We start from the raw sequence: 17574 nt of genomic DNA, 5'->3' as shown, positions 1-17574 counted from the left end.
ATTTTTAATAATAAGCATGTATTAAACACTTACCGTGTGTCAGATTATTAAACATGTATTGTGGGCCATGCATTTTGATTATTTCTGAACCAAACTTATGAAATGGCCTGGATAAATCAAACCCAGTTCTACTTTTTTGTCTGACTTACATCCAAACACTTTTTATCTATGGTTATGTCTTGATTTACTCATTCACTGAATAAGCATTTTCTGTGTGATTACTGGGTATCAAATCCAGCGAGAGACGAAGTGAGAAAGCAAGAAAAGTAGTCCCTATTCTTGAGAGGTTTCATTTCGGAAAACCTCAGCCCTAAGTGCTCAGAACTAAAAAGCCCCAGTTGCCACTCCAAATTACCCGTTATTGTAGAATGTTGCCTGGTACCATAGAATAAAAATACTTGAGTTCTGATCCAAATTTGGAATAATTTGGGTGCATTAAGTTTGGGAATTCAGCCTTAAACAATTGAAGTCACCAAATTATGTCTAGGGACATTCAAAATAAGCTATAGAACAAAACTTAAAAATCCCCAACAGGAAAAATTCTTTCTACTTTGGTCATAAGAATTCCCACATTGCCAGAATCCATTTGCAATAAAAAGCTCCTGCAATTATTAAGAATCCATTCACTTGGGCTATTTTACTCATGTAAAAGCTATTTATGGTTTAGCCTCAAAATGTATCCCTCTCGGTATCATTTAAAAAATGAAAATCATGCTGCATTTACAGTTATATCCTGGTAAGCATAAAAGTGCTGTAGAATAAGATATCAGTGCCCTTAGAAAGATCTATTACAAAAATTATGCACTGGTTATTATTCACTACAATCTACAAGTTAGCGGATTTTTGCCCAGGTTAGTGATTTTGTTACAAACCTCATGATTGGTGATGTCAGGTTAAGAAGTACAGTAAATTCAAGCATCAATATACCTCCTTGTGCTCCAAACATATAACAATGATGGATGAGCTCTGAAAAAGAAAATTAAAATTACATCGGTAAGCTCAAAAATAAGACCAGCATCACTGTGGACCAGAAATGGAACAATGCCCAAGTATGGAGCAGATATGCCATACATCTGCCGGGTTCCAAGGCTGGTAACAGGAAATAATGACCAGGAGTTCAGCTTGTGTTGACTAAAAGGTACCAGAATCACTCCAAGTAAGGGAAGGACAGAGCCAGATCTACTCTGAACTTCTGTGAACTGTGTATCTTTGAATCTTTGCTGATGCGCTAATTTCTCAAATTTCTCTAGAAAGGTGGTATTGATTTGATTCATTACTTTTTATTATTTTGATAAGGAGAAGCAGTTTTAGGGTTTCTACTTGGCCCTTCCTCCCAGAATAACTATATCTCTGCAGGTTGAGGAATGAATATGGGCATTCTGCTGGCAGCCGGTTACGTCTACTCCAGTTATGCGTTTAGGCACTAAGGAAATAACCTTGGGGTGGGTTCAGGACCCTCTGGCCAGACCCAGATCAAAAATCCATTTGTTACTTCACATTTATGAATACTGGATCACCGTGTGATTTGGGACCCGTAAGAATTAGCAGCAGTTCAAAGCTATTATCCAGTATTTACTGATAGTCTGAAAATGTCCATTATTCCAATAACAAGTCACCCTGGTAAATAGGTCCATCTCACTTTGGGAAAGAGGAGGAGAACGATTCACATCAACTTCTGGGAATGTAGCTGGGTCCATCTTCAAGCAGACTCTCTCTCCTTCTATCAAGAGGTTCTAAGTCTGTGAACTTGCTCAGGTATGAGAGTTGAATTAGATCATGGTTTTCTAATATAGTGACACAGAATAGGTTTCTGTTCATCAGACTTAAGAGTCTTTACCATGTATTAATATTAAGTAAGACTTGCATAAACTGTCAACCTATCTCAATCATAGAGACAACATGACCAATTAACCACCACCAAAGCTCTCTGCAAATCAAACGATTCTGATTACCATTCCAGCCCTACCATGCATTAGAGTAACCATGCATACCTTATTTCTGGTGGTTAATTGCTGCTGACGTCGTTGAAGAAAGGATCCAACTGTCCCCAGAGAATCCAGGGGGAATTTTTCAATGTCAGCATCTGCCACTGTCATCTGTGGCCTGAAGAGAAGGGTCACTACAGAGAATATCAATGATGCCAGTTGGCCCTTCAATAGTATATTTTTCAAAGTCTTGGTGAAAGGAATGTCTGCTGGACCCATTAGAGAACAGAGTTAAGGGGTGGGTGACCAGGTTGCACTTAGTAAATATCCAGTGTTCTTGCCTCCATATGCCTACGAGTTTCTTCCTCTATAGTTTGTCAAGGCAGTTGTAGCATCTCACTCTTTATTTATTTAACATAGGCCACCATTGATTCTAGGTTTTAATCAATCAACCAAGCAATCCATTAGAGACCAGGTCTGAAAGCAGTGATAGGTGTTATGAGGTCTTGAGGATGACCAGTTTTTCCCTGCAAGAAAATTACTCCAGTTGGTGTCACTGATATTCTTTAGACAAGAGAAAGCTAATGACCTCAGACAGGAGAGGAAAGGCTCTCGTAGTGAAAAGGAATGTTGCAGAATTTGGTGATCCAGTTTATACAGCTTCACCAATATCTACCCAGATGTCCCCGGACCAGTCCTCAGAGTTCCACTATAGCCGAATCAATGCCCCAACTTTAACATAAGAGTCATAGCAAGGTTGTAAATTCATCAGTGTTGTTTTCATCATCTAAGTGTATAACGCATTAGTCATTAGAAATCTCAGCCATGCAGCTGTAAGAAATAAGGATTCTTTCACAGCAATCACAGATACTATCTAGTTTTCCTGTCTATGCAGCCAGTTCACGCCACAGTTCTACATTTTATGTCACCCACAATATTCTATTAAAATCATACATGGTTTCTCAAATTCTTAGCTTTAATAACTCGACTCTGACAACTACTGATAAAAGGTTTTTAACGTAAAAGTTTTATAACATAGACACAAAAAGTACACAAATCGTAAAGGACCATCTTGATAAGTTTTTACAAAATGAACACACCCTTGTCATCAACACCCGGGTCAAAAAACAGGACATTATCAAACTACCAGAAATCACTGGTTAGTCACATATCACTGTTAGTCAATCCAAACATGAAAACTATCCTGATTTTCAAATTTATGGATTAGTTTTCCCTAGTTTTAAACTCTCTGTATAAATTAAGTACATAAATTTTAAAATCACCTTATATCCCTAGAACAAACCCTAGGTTGGTTTGCTAATTTTCATTTATGATTTTTGTATCTATGTTCATGAGAGAGACTGGTCTCTACTTTTCCTATAATTTATTGGCCTTCTGAAGTTTGGGTACCAAGGTTTTGCTGGACTTATAAAATGAGTTGGAAATATTCACCTTCTCTTTCTAGTATCTGCAAGAATTTGGATAAGACTAGTGTTATTTCTTCCTGAAATAATGAGAAGAATTCATTAGCAAACAATTTGATCTTGGAGTTTTCTTTGTGGGATTTTTGTTAACAGATTCAATTAATTAAAAAGTTATAGAGTGTATTCGTTCCCTGTGGCTGCATAATAAATTACCACAAATTTGATGGCTTAAAAAATATAGAAACTTGGGCTTCCCTGGTGGCACAGTGGTTGAGAGTCCGCCTGCCGATGCAGGGGACACGGGTTCGTGCCCCGGTCCGGGAAGATCCCACATGCTGTGGAACGGCTGGGCCCGTGAGCCATGGCCACTGAGCCTGCGTGTCCGGAGCCTGTGCTCCGCAACGTGAGAGGCCACAACATTGAGAGGCTCACGTACTGCAAAAAAAACAAAAAAACAGAAATTATTCTCTCACAGTTTTGGAGGCCAGAAAGTCCAAAATCAGTGTGTCATCATGGCCACAGTTCCTCCAAAAACTCCTAGTGGCCAATCCTTCCTTGCCTTTGTCATTGGATTTCGAGCTCTCAGATAATCCAGGATGACCTCATCTCAAGATCCTAAACTTAATTACATCTATAAAGATCTTTTTTCCATAAAGTTGTATTCACAGAATCCTGGTGGACATATCTTCGGGGGAGGGGGGGCACCATTTAGCCCACTACTTAGAGCTATTCGGGTTTCCTATTCCCTTCCTATAATTTTGCAGATTTGTCTTTTTATCCTTACAGTTTTTAATAAAGTATGTTTTTCAAGAAAAATTCCATTTTTTCAAGAGTTCAAAATATATTGGTATAAAGACATTCACTGTTATCTTTTTAATGTTTGCAAATTCTGTATTGATGTTACCTTATTTATTCCTGTTGTTGGCATTTTATGATTTCTCTCTTTTTTTTCTTCATCAGTCTTGCCAAGGATTTATAAATTTTATTAATCTCTTCAAAGAACCACCTGCTGTCTTCATTGATTCCCTCTTCTGAACTTTGTTTTGTAATTCATTGATTTCTATTCTTATCTATTATTTCCTTCCCTTGATATTTCATTTTTCTTTTTCTAATTTCATGAGACAAAGCATAAATCATTGATTTCAGTCATTTTAACTTTCCTAATATATGCACTTAAGGTTATGTATTTTCCTTAAAGTACTCATTTGACACCCCTTCCCCAATTTTGAAATGGCATATATTAATCATATTTGATTTAAACCATTTAACATTTGCAATGTAATTTCTTCTTGGATTGTGTGTTATTTAGATATACATTATTTAATATTCAAGAGGTTGGAGATTTCCTAGTTATCTCTTTGTTATTTATTTATAGCCCGATTCCATTATATTCAGAGAACACTCAATGATTTCTCTCAAATAATTTTTCTTCTGTCTAAGAATCTCTCTTTCTGGGGCTCCCCTGGTGGCGCAGTGGTTGAGAGTCCGCCTGCTGATGCAGGGGACACGGCTTCGTGTCCCGTTCCGGGAAGATCCCACATGCTGTGGAGCGGCTGGGCCCGTGAGCCATGGCGGCTGAGCCTGCACGTCCGGAGCCTGTGCTCTGCAACGGGAGAGGACACAACAGGGAGAGGCCCGCATACCGCAAAAAAAAAAAAAAAAATCTTTCTTATTTCTTTTAGTGCATGTTTTCTAGTGACACATTCTGTTTTTGTCTGAAAATATTTTAATTTTATTTTCATTATTGAAGGCTATTTGTTATGAATATAGAATTCTCAATTGGAGGGTTACTTTCTTTCAGTATTTTAAGGGTGTCATTTCACAGCCTTTTATCTTCCCATGTTTTTAAAAAGTCAGTTCTCAGTTTACTGTTGCTTATTTGAAGGTAATGTGGATTTTTTTTTTTTCTGGCTGCTTTTAAGAATCTTCTCTTTATCTTTAGTTTTCAACAGTCTTATTATGATGTATATAATATTATTTTATTTATATTTACACTCCTTGATTTATCCTGTTTGGGGTTCACTGAGTTTCTTTTTTCTTTATTTATTTTATTTATTTATTTTTTTGGCTGTGTTGGGTCTTCGTTGCTCCACTCGGGCTTTCTCTAGTTGGCAGTGAGTGAGGGCTGCTCTTCATTGCAGTGCACAGGCTTCTCATTGAGGTGGCTTCTCTTGTTGTGGAGCACGGGCTCTAGGTGTGCGAGCTTCATTAGTTGTGGTGCATGGGCTCAGTAGTTGTGGCTCATGGGCTCTAGAGCGCAGGCTAAGTAGTTGTGGTGCACGGGCTTAGTTGCTCCGCGGCATGTGGGATCTTCCCGGACCAGGGCTCGAACCCGTGTCCCCTGCATTGGCAGGAGGATTCTTAACCACTGTGCCACCAGGGAAGCCCATCACTGAGTTTCTTGAATCTGTGAGTTGAGGTATTACATAATTTTTTAAAATGTATTGTCTATTATCTATTCTAATAGTGCTTCTCCACTGGCCTCTCTAGCTTTCATTTTTGAACTCCAGTTATATATATGTTGGCCCTTTTCATCTATCCCACACATCTCTACTCTCCTTTTCTATGTTTTTAATTATGTTTTTCTCTGAGTACTTCAATTTGGATATTTTTTTATTAAGTTTTCTTCCATTTCACTAATCCTTTCCTCTGCTGTGTCTAGTCTGATGCTAAACTCATCTAATGATTTCTTAATTTAGACATTGTATTTTTCAGTTCTAGAATGTCCATTTGATTATTTTGAATACCATATTTCCATTTCTTGGTTACTTTTATCTTTCCATCCATTTTATCCGTGTTTTCTTGAACATATTAATCATAGTTATTTGAAGTCCTTGTCATATAACTCCAGTATGTGGGTCATCTTTGGTTTGGTTTGGTTATTGTTGTTTGTTTCTCTTGTTTTCTGGTTATGAGGTCTTGTTTCTTTGGCAAGTCCCTTAATTTTATTTGAATGCCAGCAATATATATGCAAAGTTGTAGATATTTCAGATAATAGAGTCACCCATCCATCTGGCTAGTCTGTCTACTGGTGGCTGATCCCCATGATAAATTAGGGATTGTATAAATCAAGGCTGGTTTGCCAGATATGGTACTAGTCCATCTACATGTATTTTGCTTCTGGCCATTCCAAATTATCAACTCAAAGCCTGAGGCACTAAACTCTAATCATTAGCTTATAAGACTGTTGAAAGCTCTGCTCTTCTTTAGAGATGGTTTCCAATTTGACAAATGTTCATAGGGAAGCAATTGCTATTGAGTTTGAGGTCTCCCGATTTTCTTCTGGTTTCCCTGTCCATGTGCCATATATTAAAGTAATATTGCTCAACTTTAAACCCCTTCTTCAATATTCAGCTTGTAACATGAAGGACTCTCCACATTTCTCTTTTGCCAACTGACAACCTGCTAAATGCTTCTAATAGAGTCAATAGAGGGTGCTATGAATCTAGGGATAAATCTAGAGATATAAATCTAGAGGAGCATACTGGAGGAGAAGACATTTGTTTATTCCTGTTTGCTTTATGTGAGCTTCCTGTTTGCTTCTCATTCCTGTCAATGGCTCCCCAGGCTCACTTCTTGATAACAACTGTGGTAGTTCATTCCAGTCATGGTAGTTAAGCCCAGTTTGCAGTTTTCCCAATTCTTGAGAGAACTAGCCTCACTGTGCCACCTCAGAGACACCAGAAGCAGCCAGCTCAGAACCCCTCCTCAGAGGCTGGGGTTAAAGCTCATGAGAACCCTCCTTTGAACTCAGAGAGACTAGCACCAACTGACCAGCACTCCTTTCTCAGAGGGGTGAATTTCAGTGTCCTGGCTCCTTCCTCTAAATTTTTATGTTTTACTAATTCTAACCTCTTCTGTTCATTCCCCCAAGCCTTGAGTGTGGTAGCTGTTTCCTGCTATTGTTATCTCTGTGTTCCCTTTTTTGCTTTTTGAGGTCTTCAATATGTATTATAAATATATATACTCTCTGTTAAAATAATTGGTATGGTTTCTGTTTCCTGGCTCTACTATAAATGATATGGAACATTTATTTGCAGACAACATGATTGTGTACTTAGAGAATCCTAAGGAATCTACAGAGAAGCTACTACAATCATTAAATGAATTTAACAAGGTCACAGATATCAGCTCAACTTACAAAAATCATTTCATTTTTATAACAAACAATGAAAAATAGGGGGTGGGGTAAAACAAAAAGCATTTACAGCAGCCTCAAAAAAACCTGAAATACTGAGGCATAAATTTAACAAACTATGTGAAAGTCTATACATTGAAAGCTAAAGAATATTGCTGAGAGAAATTACAGACCTAAATAAATGGAGACATACACCTTGGTGGTTTTAAAATATGTCTACAAAATTTTTATACTCCTCTTTTCAAGCAGTGGGTTCTAATTCCTTTCCCTTTTGAGTGCGGGCTGATTTGTAAGAATAAGGACATAAGGGTACTTGAACCTTGTCAAAGAGCGTGAAGGGGGCTTAAGAGCATTGGTAATGTTGTTTTTTAATATGGATAGTGGGTATGGATTGTCTCATTTTTGAAAAATCATTACACTGTACACTTATAATGTGCACTTTTGTGTATGTACATTATACTTTCATAACAAGTAAAAAATAAATATATAAATAAAAACCTACGGCAGGTAAACTTATAGGTGAAAATGGTTATCTTGAAACAAGGATGCTCACTATCACTGCTTCTTTTCAACATTGTACTAGAAGTCCTAGACAACACAGTTAGGCAAAGAAATAAATCGTAGTTATTAGTATTAGAAAGGAAGAATTAAAGCTATCATTATTTGCAGACAACATGATTTCTTATGCAGAAAAGGCAAAATAATCCCAGATAATCCACTAACATTAATTAATGAATTTAGAATTTCTATATATCAATAACATTACATAATAAACAGGTTAAAGAATACTTTATAATGATATCAAAACAGCAAATTCATAGAAATAAATCTAATAAAAAATGTGTAAGACCACTAAACTGTAAATATTGTTAAGAGAAATGTTTTTAAAGACCTTGATATATGGAGAAATACACCATGTTTATGGATTAGAATACTCAGTATTGTAAAGATATTAATTTTCCTAAAGTTGATGTTTAGATTCAAAGCAGTCCTAATCAAAATCTCAATAGTGATCACTAGGTCAGTGATGACTTAGATTTCTTGCTTTGAAATTTAGCTATATGATTATGGTATCCACTGGTGTTAGAAAAGGTGGTCTGTACAGATTTTGAGTGGTTATTGAGGAAGTGGGCTTTCCTACTGCACAAGAGATCATGACTTCTGAATTTAGGTCTACATAATGCCACTCAGGTGAATGACTGGTCAGCTATTGACAAATTATCATCATTATGATCAATTGCTAATAACTGCAAACAATTATGCAAGAAGCCATGCTAATTACTGAGCTGGGAAAATTAAATTCTAGCATGGCTGGAATTAATTAATTTCAAAAAGTCTGAAATATAGGAAGGCCCACTAGTTTGGCTTTTATTTGCCAGTGAATTATTTTTAGAATATACAAGATAATAATCATATTGTGAGTTTATGACAAAGAAAAGAGGATGAAAACCTTTGGTTTTTCACCGCGTCGTATTCAAGCAGACTTTGAAAAAGACATCCTTGATGAAAATGAAAATGGTTCTGGGTCACTTTGATCATCATGATAATTATTCAAACACTAGTATGGTTTGTTTTTTTTTTTGATTTAACTTTAATTTCTAGTAACTGTGATGTCATCAAACAGAAATGCACTCAAATGCTGTCCACTTTCACCCTCATCACTCTGAGGTTCAGAAAAAGAAACAACCTTCCCTTTCAAAGCAATTCAAAAGCAATGATCCCCTCTTTCTCCTTCATCTCTGTAATATCGCTTTATTTTCCCCTCTCTTCTGTTCCACCCTACAGCCTTGGTTTCTCACTCCAAACAGGTTCACTTCTCTTCCACCCAAAAACAAACAAAAGGTTTTCTATGAAGTGCGGCGAGCCGTTTCTGACCGGCAGAATAACGAGCCGCCACACGCAAGATTCTTCTCGTATCACACTTTATTGGAGCACAGCTTGGTTGAAGAAAGATGGAAGGAAGACCCCGCAATCCTATAGCAGTCTGCTTATATAGGGATTAAGAACATGTGTCGCTCTGTGATTGGCTTTCGCCGATGGTGCGATTTGTGAGCCAGCATCGGATAGGTCGCTACTTTAAAACCTCATTAGTATACTTAGCGCAAGCGCAGTGGCCACAGGAAGGATGACTCAGCTTATTTCAGCTTCCTGCCGCGTAGCAGTTAGCTGACCGCGCCCTACATCTCCCCCTTTTTTATTTATTAGAACACCAAGCAGAATGTAGCCCGTACAAGTGTTCACCTCATGATGTGCTCACTGTTCGAGGGCAGTTTTCTGTTGGCATGTCTGAGACACCTTCCTGCGTGCAATGCCAACAAGGGCTGCAGGGTGCAAAGGCTGACTCAGAATAATGGCTGATTCCCTATAGAGGTGCAATGGCAACAAGGCCTCTCTGTGCAAGGGCAATCAGGACAATGGCTGACTCCCTATAGAGGTGCAATGGCAACAAGGCCTCTCTGTGCAAGGGCAATCAGGACAATGGATGACTCCCTATAGAGGTGCAATGGCGACAAGGCCTCTCTGTGCAAGGGCAATCATTTCGAATTATTCAGGGCGGAGAGCCAGGCTGCGGGAGAATCTCCTTCCTTAATAGCCAGAAGTGCCTGAGTGAGCAGGACCCTATCTCGATGTGCCCTGATGCGCACACGACAGACCAACCAGAGACACAGCATAATCCCAAATACACAGCAGACTCCAAAGATTCCTACCCCCACCCACTCCCCAAAGGAGGAAAAGGCAGAAGAGAGCCAAGAGGCAAAATCTCTAAAGGCAACGGGCTCCAGCCCGGCAGCACTCAGTTGCACAATTTGAATAATCCTTTGTGGAATTCCAACTAATACAAAGACTTCGATTAAGAATCATCAGGAACATCCAGCTCAGCATCTTCTCCGAAGTTTTCTTCAACAATTCTCGTCAGTCTTGATGGCACCCAGATCGGATCTTGATCCTGTGGGGAGACACTAGAGATCCCCTGGATCGAGTAATAACACGATCCGGGCCCTTCCATTGATTGGCATCATTTAAATGTGTAAATAAGGCAAGTGAAAGTCTCTGTCTAGGGGTACAGTTCTCTGCGATTCCCCCTTTTTGTTTTATTAAGAGTTCTTTAAGTGTGCGATTTGTGCGTTCTATAATTCCTTGTCCTTGTGGATTATAGGACAAGCCTGTAATATGAATCACCTGCATTTTTTGACAAAAAAGAGCAAAGCTTTTGGAATGCCTCTGGGGTTAACCCCAGTCTTTTGGGTAACAACTCTTCACAATATTCCTAGCCAAAGCTCTGGTAATGTTAAATTTTTTTTCTTAAGACTGTAGATGAAGCTTATGAAACTCTTGAGCCTGTGTCGTAGAGTCTAGCGCTGTTAGAGCGCGTGTGGATCCAAACAGGTTGAGAATCATCACAGCGTTCTAATTGTGCATTTGTAATAGCTTGTTCTACCTTTTGAAGTGCCTGATGGGCTTCTGGGGTCAACTGGCGTGGGGAATTAAGATCAGGATTTCCCTCTAATACACTAAACAACCAATTCACATCTCCAAGCAACCTCCAAAAATCATTCAATGCTTCTAAGCAATTAGTCCCAATCTCAATTTCTTGAGGTACTATCTTATTCCCATGTACAGCAGCTCCTTAAAAATTTACAACATCTCCCTTCTGTATTCCCTCGGGAGCAAGAAACAATCCCCCATTCCCTAAATATTTAATCAAAACGCCTAAGGCCTGTTCAAGCAACTCCATACAAGGGGCTTTATCTCGACTATTCAAAGGAATAGAAAAGAAACAATCTTTACACCATTTCCCTAATTTTTTCTTAATTATTCCAGGGTGACTAGGAGGGTTCTAAATGCCCTAATTGTAACTGCTCATCCACTAGCTTGGATGCCGCCTCCAGCTTTTCCTTTGACAAAGGCCACTGAGGTACCCACACAGGTGTTGTGGTCCTCCATGTAATCATAAACTCAGTGACCCTTGAGAAAAACCCAAGCCTCGGCGGTTTAAATTTCCGCGGGCTTCTATAGGGGCGGTCATGCCTTATAACTTACGTCTTATCCCTCTATTAGGTATAAATCCCGATTTAAGCATAATATTTTGTGCGACTTCAGAATAATCATTAGTAAGTCTAAGTTTCATTTGACTTTGTACATCCCTTCCCCATAAATTAAATGGTAATCCCTCAACCACAAAGGGTTGAAATCTTCCCTTCTGATCTTTAGAGATCCAAGTTAATTCCTTGGAGCTAACTTTGGGTGTCTGTGCATATCCTAGACCTTGCAAGGTTTGAGAAGACTCTTGTAGGGGCCAAGAGCCTGGCCAATCTCTAGTAGTTATAATGCTCCGATCTGCTCCGGTATCTACCAAACCTAAAAATGTTTTCCCTTCTACGGTTAGACTCATCATAGGACGATCATCAAGGGATAATGACAAAAAGGCTGCAGAACATGCGGGATAATTTTCATGAAAAGAAGGCAAAATCAACAATTGAGCTATCCGATCACCAGGGGCTATAGTAACGATCCCTCTAGGGGATTGACACATTACCTTAATAACTCCGGTATAATCAGGATCAATCACTCCGGGTAGGACAATAAGTCCTTTTAAAACGGAGGAAGAACGACCTAACACCAGCCCAACCGTCCCTCTAGGTAGTGGCCCTTTCATGTCTGTATCTAGGGGCTGTATGCCCATGGTTGTTGTTAATACCATTCTGGAGCTGGCGCGGAGGTCCAACCCTGCGGAGCCTGACGTGGCTCGCCTTGGGGTCGGAGTGGCTGAAGGTTCACACTCTCGTGGGCCCCAAAAATCTTCGGGCCCTGGGACCGGGGGCCCGTTATCCCGTTTTTTGAATTGGCTGTATGGATATTTCTTGAATTAGCTACCTGTGCAGCGGGCTGAATGGGCTGCCCATTTATATCTTTAACAGATCTACATTCATTAGCCCAATGTTTTCCTTTTTTGCATCTAGGACAAGTTCCTGGAACTCTTTGAGCTTGTAGCATTTTAGGTCTCGCACCTGCATTTTTGCACTGTTTCTTAATGTGCCCAGGCTTTCCACATTGGAAACAAACCCCTGACTTGGCAGGGTTCTGAACACTGTGGGCGGCAGCCAGCACAGCCGCAGCAAGCCCGGTATTAGACAAAGGCCCTCCGATCTCTCTACATGCTTTCATCCAGGTTTCAATGCCCTTCCCTTTATAAGGTGTTATCGCTCTGCGACACTCTTTTGTGCATTGTTCATAAACTAATTGTTTTACTAATGGCATAGCCTCATCTACATTACCAAAAATCCGTCCGGCAGCCTCCATCATTCTAGCTACAAAATCGGAAAATGGTTCTGTGCCGCCCTGTATAATCTTGGTTAAATTCCCTGAAACTTCTCCTTTGTTGGGGAGGGCTCGCCAGGCCCGCATGTTAATTTCGTTTATTTGGCTGTAAACTTGCACAGGGAACATGGTCTGATTATTTATCCATTGTCCCTGTCCCAACAGCATGTCAACATTCCAGGCCGGCTGCCCATTGGCAGCATTCTCCCGCGCCTGACTATGTGCTAGGTCAGACACGATTGATTTCCAATCTAGGTATTGCCCCATCGTTAAGCAAGCGCGGGCAATATCCTGCCAGTCTGTAGGTGTTAACGCATTTCGCGTGAGGCGCTGCAACAACATGATAGTGTAATTGGCGGACACGCCATCTCTTTTAGCCGCTTCTGCAAGATCCCTAATGAGCTTATGATCTATCATCTCACAATATCGTTGGCGTGTAGCTGGATCTTCAAACACGGGGAAAGCAGTGGCCAACTGGGACCATGCTTCCCGAGGAATAAAAGTGCACTTTGGCATAGGAGGGGGAGCATTAGCTGCCGCAACTGAGGTGGAGGCCTGAGCAGGGGCGGAAGCTCTAGCCTCCGCAGGATTAAAATATGGTGGGCTAGCGAGCGGCGGCATGTACCAATGCTCATACCGCTCTTGTTCATATGTCGCGGCCGCTCCTTCTAAATCTTCCTTCTCGAGTTTTTCCCATGACGGAACAGTCAAGCTGCCTGATACCCCAAACCACGGCGCGGCACTTTCGATATCTTGTAGCAGCCTACTTATGGTTTTATGAGAGAGCTTTAGCCCTCGGTCCCTTAAAAGGGCTTGAATAGGCTCATGAAAATCAGTTGTAGGCTCCGTGGACGAACTATTCCCAAAAATGCTTGACTTATCTATCGGCCAGGGAAGACACACTCGATCGGGCTGGTGGCACCGCAGCCACAAGCAAACGAAAAACATGAGAAACACTAAAAGGACAAAAGCGAAAGTAAAAACTTCAGGCTCCAAACCCCCGAAAAACATACCTGACTGGACTACTCACCGACGGTTACCACTCCGTGTGTCGAGTTCTGAATCGGTCCTCCATGCAGGGCGCGAAGTTCCCGGGTTTCGGCACCAAATGCGGCGAGCCGTTTCTGACCGGCAGAATAACGAGCCGCCACACGCAAGATTCTTCTCGTATCACACTTTATTGGAGCACAGCTTGGTTGAAGAAAGATGGAAGGAAGACCCCGCAATCCTATAGCAGTCTGCTTATATAGGGATTAAGAACATGTGTCGCTCTGTGATTGGCTTTCGCCGATGGTGCGATTTGTGAGCCAGCATCGGATAGGTCGCTACTTTAAAACCTCATTAGTATACTTAGCGCAAGCGCAGTGGCCACAGGAAGGATGACTCAGCTTATTTCAGCTTCCTGCCGCGTAGCAGTTAGCTGACCGCGCCCTACAATGAAGCTTTATCTTTCTCTTGCTACAGCCTTATTTCTGTTTTCTTCTTCAGTCAAACTCTTCAAAGAATAATGTACCATGCAGGTTAAAGTATCCTTATTTTCTAAATGGTCTTTGACTGGCATTTCTCTTCTAACCCGACCATTCCATTAATATCTTTCTAATCATTTTATATGATGTACCATGTTCAGTTCTTATTTGATTTCCCTACCTTCCTCAATATCTATTTCACCACAACTTCCTCTTGAAATTCTTTCTTCCTGGGCATCTACTCCTCCACACTGCCTTTCTCCCCACCTCTTTATTTCGTCTTAGTCTTCTTCACTAACTCTTCTTTCTTCACTCATCACTTAAATATAAGTATTCACCAAGATGTATCTTTAATACTTTTCTTTTCTCAATCTACATCTCTTCCTAGACCATTTCATTCATGCTCTTGCCTTTAACTATAGCATGATAAGTTCCCCAATTGTGTTTCTAACATAGAGCTTACCTGAAAAATCTGATTGCCTACTAAAAATTCCTATCAAAATGTCCCATGAGCAGTCAAATTCAACATGACCTAAACCACTCCTTATCTTTCCACCCACTCCCAACTACTTCATCCAATTTTCTTTAACCCCTTTAGTAATTCAACGTCTATCCAGTCTCAAAAATATTTACAACTCAACGATATTTTAAATATTTATATTCTCCTTCCTTGGCCATATCCAATTAAACATCAACTCTTACGTATCCCATCTCTCAGATATCTCTTGAATGTAGACCTTCCCAGTGACTGTCTTAGTTCTGTGTTTTCCCATCTCTTACATGGACTTTTGGGTTAATTTCCTGACCTTCCTGTCTCCAATCTTCTCCCTCACCCTCATTCTTTTCTTTTCTGTTAGGTGAATTGTCCTATTAAAATGCAAATCTCTGTTTTCAGCCCTGCTTGGGGTCTCCACTACCCTTGCCCAAACTCAAGGACCTTACATTGGCCTTACAGTGTCCTCATAGCTCTCTAGTTTTCTCCAGCATTAATGAACTAACTACATCTTCCCTGAGTTTGCTATGTTGCTCAGTCCTCTCTGCCTTTGTACATGCTGTTTCTTTTTCCTACTGTGCTTTCTGCAATTTGTTCATCTGACATATTCCTATCTATACTTTAAAACTGTTCTGGGAAGCCCTTCCCTGACAGAGTCAATCAGTAATTCCTTTGTTCTACCTGTTTACCATCTCCGTACTTCTATTATTACAGTTCCCAGAGTGGCTAGTGATTGCCTATTTACAATTCTGCCTCAGACACTACTCTAAATTTCTTGAGAACAGGAGCCACGGTTTATATATTTTCTAGTGTCTATCACTGTGTCTGGCACATAGTAGGTGCTCTAAAGCACCTAAGACCGAGTTGAATGAATTCTTTGTAGATGTCTAGCAAGAGCATGACATTTCACGAATGAATAACAGAACAAATTCAAATGGTTTGAGGATTTTTAATTCAAAAAACCTCATTGTCATGTGCTGTGTGCCAACCATGCCGGCTCTGAGGATACACAGCAAATGAACAATCATTATCTTCGCCTGCACAGAGCATAGAGTCCGGGAATTATCAGGGTCTTCCTCTCCACCCTGCTGAGACCATGGCTTCCTGCTCTCCAGGTTGTCCTGCTTTCTCTCTTCCCTGTTTCTTGTGGTTTGTTTGAATTTTGTGCTAATCTGAATTCCTCACGAACACCTTCCATCACCTGCTCACTGATCCATGACCTGTTCGTTTGACTGAATTGCATTTTAAAGGTCCCTGGCTTGACTTCACTGGTCCCAATGCTGACTGCTGTGAAATGACCTCCATCCCAAGTGACTATCATTCATGTTTTCTCCCCAAAATACAATGTACCTACAGTGTTAATGCAAATAAGCCCCATGTCATATTAGCAAATATGGTAAATTCAAGACCAGTAGACCAGAAATAACCTGCCTCTTGTTATCTTATGCGGTCATGTGCACCAAACTGGAATATTTCTTTCCTCAAAGGTGGGAAGTGAGTCAGAGGCCATCTGTGTGGCCCTTGCTCACCAGTCCTGAGTGACCAATAATTAATTTAGGTCGAATGTGATTAGTCCCTTGTTAACAGCAGTTTTTCTGCACTTTCCTCAGTTGGCTCTGGAGATACACCGTCGAGTGTGATGTATGACTCCTGGCACAGAATGAAACCTGAGCCTGTGAAAGGACGGGGAAGCTGCTCTGTGCCTTGCTAATGAATTTAGGGGCTCAACACTCTTATCTAAAGTGCAGCAAAGAGGGGTCCTCAAAGAGCAGGAGTCCAGGCTACACAGAAGAAACAACAGGAGAAGCTTCACTTTCTTTGACTTTTCGAGTCCTATCACCTCGGTTTGCGCTTCAAAACCACTTACGCTGCTCTAAGGGAAAGGGCAAAGTGTGTGTGTATTAAAGAGAGGGAGGGACCTGAGAGAGGGAGGCTATTTGTAGTGAACTGAAAAAATTGTTTTTTATCAGAAGTTATAAAATCAGGCTAACTGAAAATATTTCAATACATAAAATTTTCTTTTAAATGGTAAAAGATCATTCAGCTACTCTCTTACCAATTCACCATATTTGTATATTGCTATCATCCTTCTGTATCTACTTTGTATATGAATTTTATGAAAATTTTATTTTCCAGGAAATAAAAATTGAGAGTGTTTGATTAATATTCATTCCCTGCACTGTAAGGACATATAAAGGAAAGGAAAAGAGAAGAAGGTGGGGAAAAGGAGAGACGGAAGGAGGAAAAGAAGCAAATAGAGAAAGGAAAGAAAGGAAGGAAGGGAGGGAGGGAGGGAAGAAGGGAAGAAGGGAGGAGGGGAGGAAGGAAGTAATTTTTCCTTCGTACCAAAGTAAGGCAAAATGGTATCCTCCTACCCTCAACTCCCAGCACGAACTTCTACATTAGGACCATGGACAGCCAAGTCAGTTCTTTCTCTCCTAGAGAATATTGGAGGCAGGCTCTCAGACTTCCATATAATCCACGTGGGCTCACCCTCACCCTCATCTCTGCCCGCAGATCTGTCAGGCACATCCCACAAAGATCTCAACAAAGGTGAAAATGACTGACTAGTACAAGGACTTGGTTCTCTGTTTTATAAGAAGTACAAATTTACATTAAACTACCATAAATTGATTAGAAGAATTCTAACATGAGATTTAGAATTTCTCCACACCATATAACTGCTTAAAATTATGTCCTACCTAAAGTGAAACTGTTTTAAAATATGTTTTGGAACTAGGGTCTTGCTTCGTGTTACTGCCTCCAGTCCAAGACCACCAGAAATACACCAGGAGTTGAACTGGTTGCC

General features: G+C 40.3%; 1 long non-coding RNA gene across 2 annotated transcripts in view; it reads right to left on the bottom strand.

Moving 5' to 3' along the window:
* The window catches only part of LOC307195039, a 42085-nt gene extending 27848 nt beyond the window's left edge, over nucleotides 1-14237 (bottom strand). For both annotated transcript variants that reach the window (XR_013830701.1, XR_013830702.1), the window contains exons 1-2: nucleotides 13820-14237; nucleotides 873-966 (exon numbers count right to left, since the gene is read on the bottom strand). This is a non-coding gene — a long non-coding RNA (uncharacterized lncRNA). The remainder of the gene's footprint in view (nucleotides 1-872; nucleotides 967-13819) is intronic.
* Between the last annotated feature and the right edge of the window lie 3337 nt (nucleotides 14238-17574).

The sequence above is a fragment of the Stenella coeruleoalba genome, assembly GCF_951394435.1.
Source record: "Stenella coeruleoalba genome assembly, chromosome: 12".
NCBI lineage: Eukaryota > Metazoa > Chordata > Mammalia > Artiodactyla > Delphinidae > Stenella > Stenella coeruleoalba.
The sequence above is the reverse complement of the archived record's forward strand: the minus strand, read 5'-3'. Positions and strand labels throughout refer to the sequence as shown.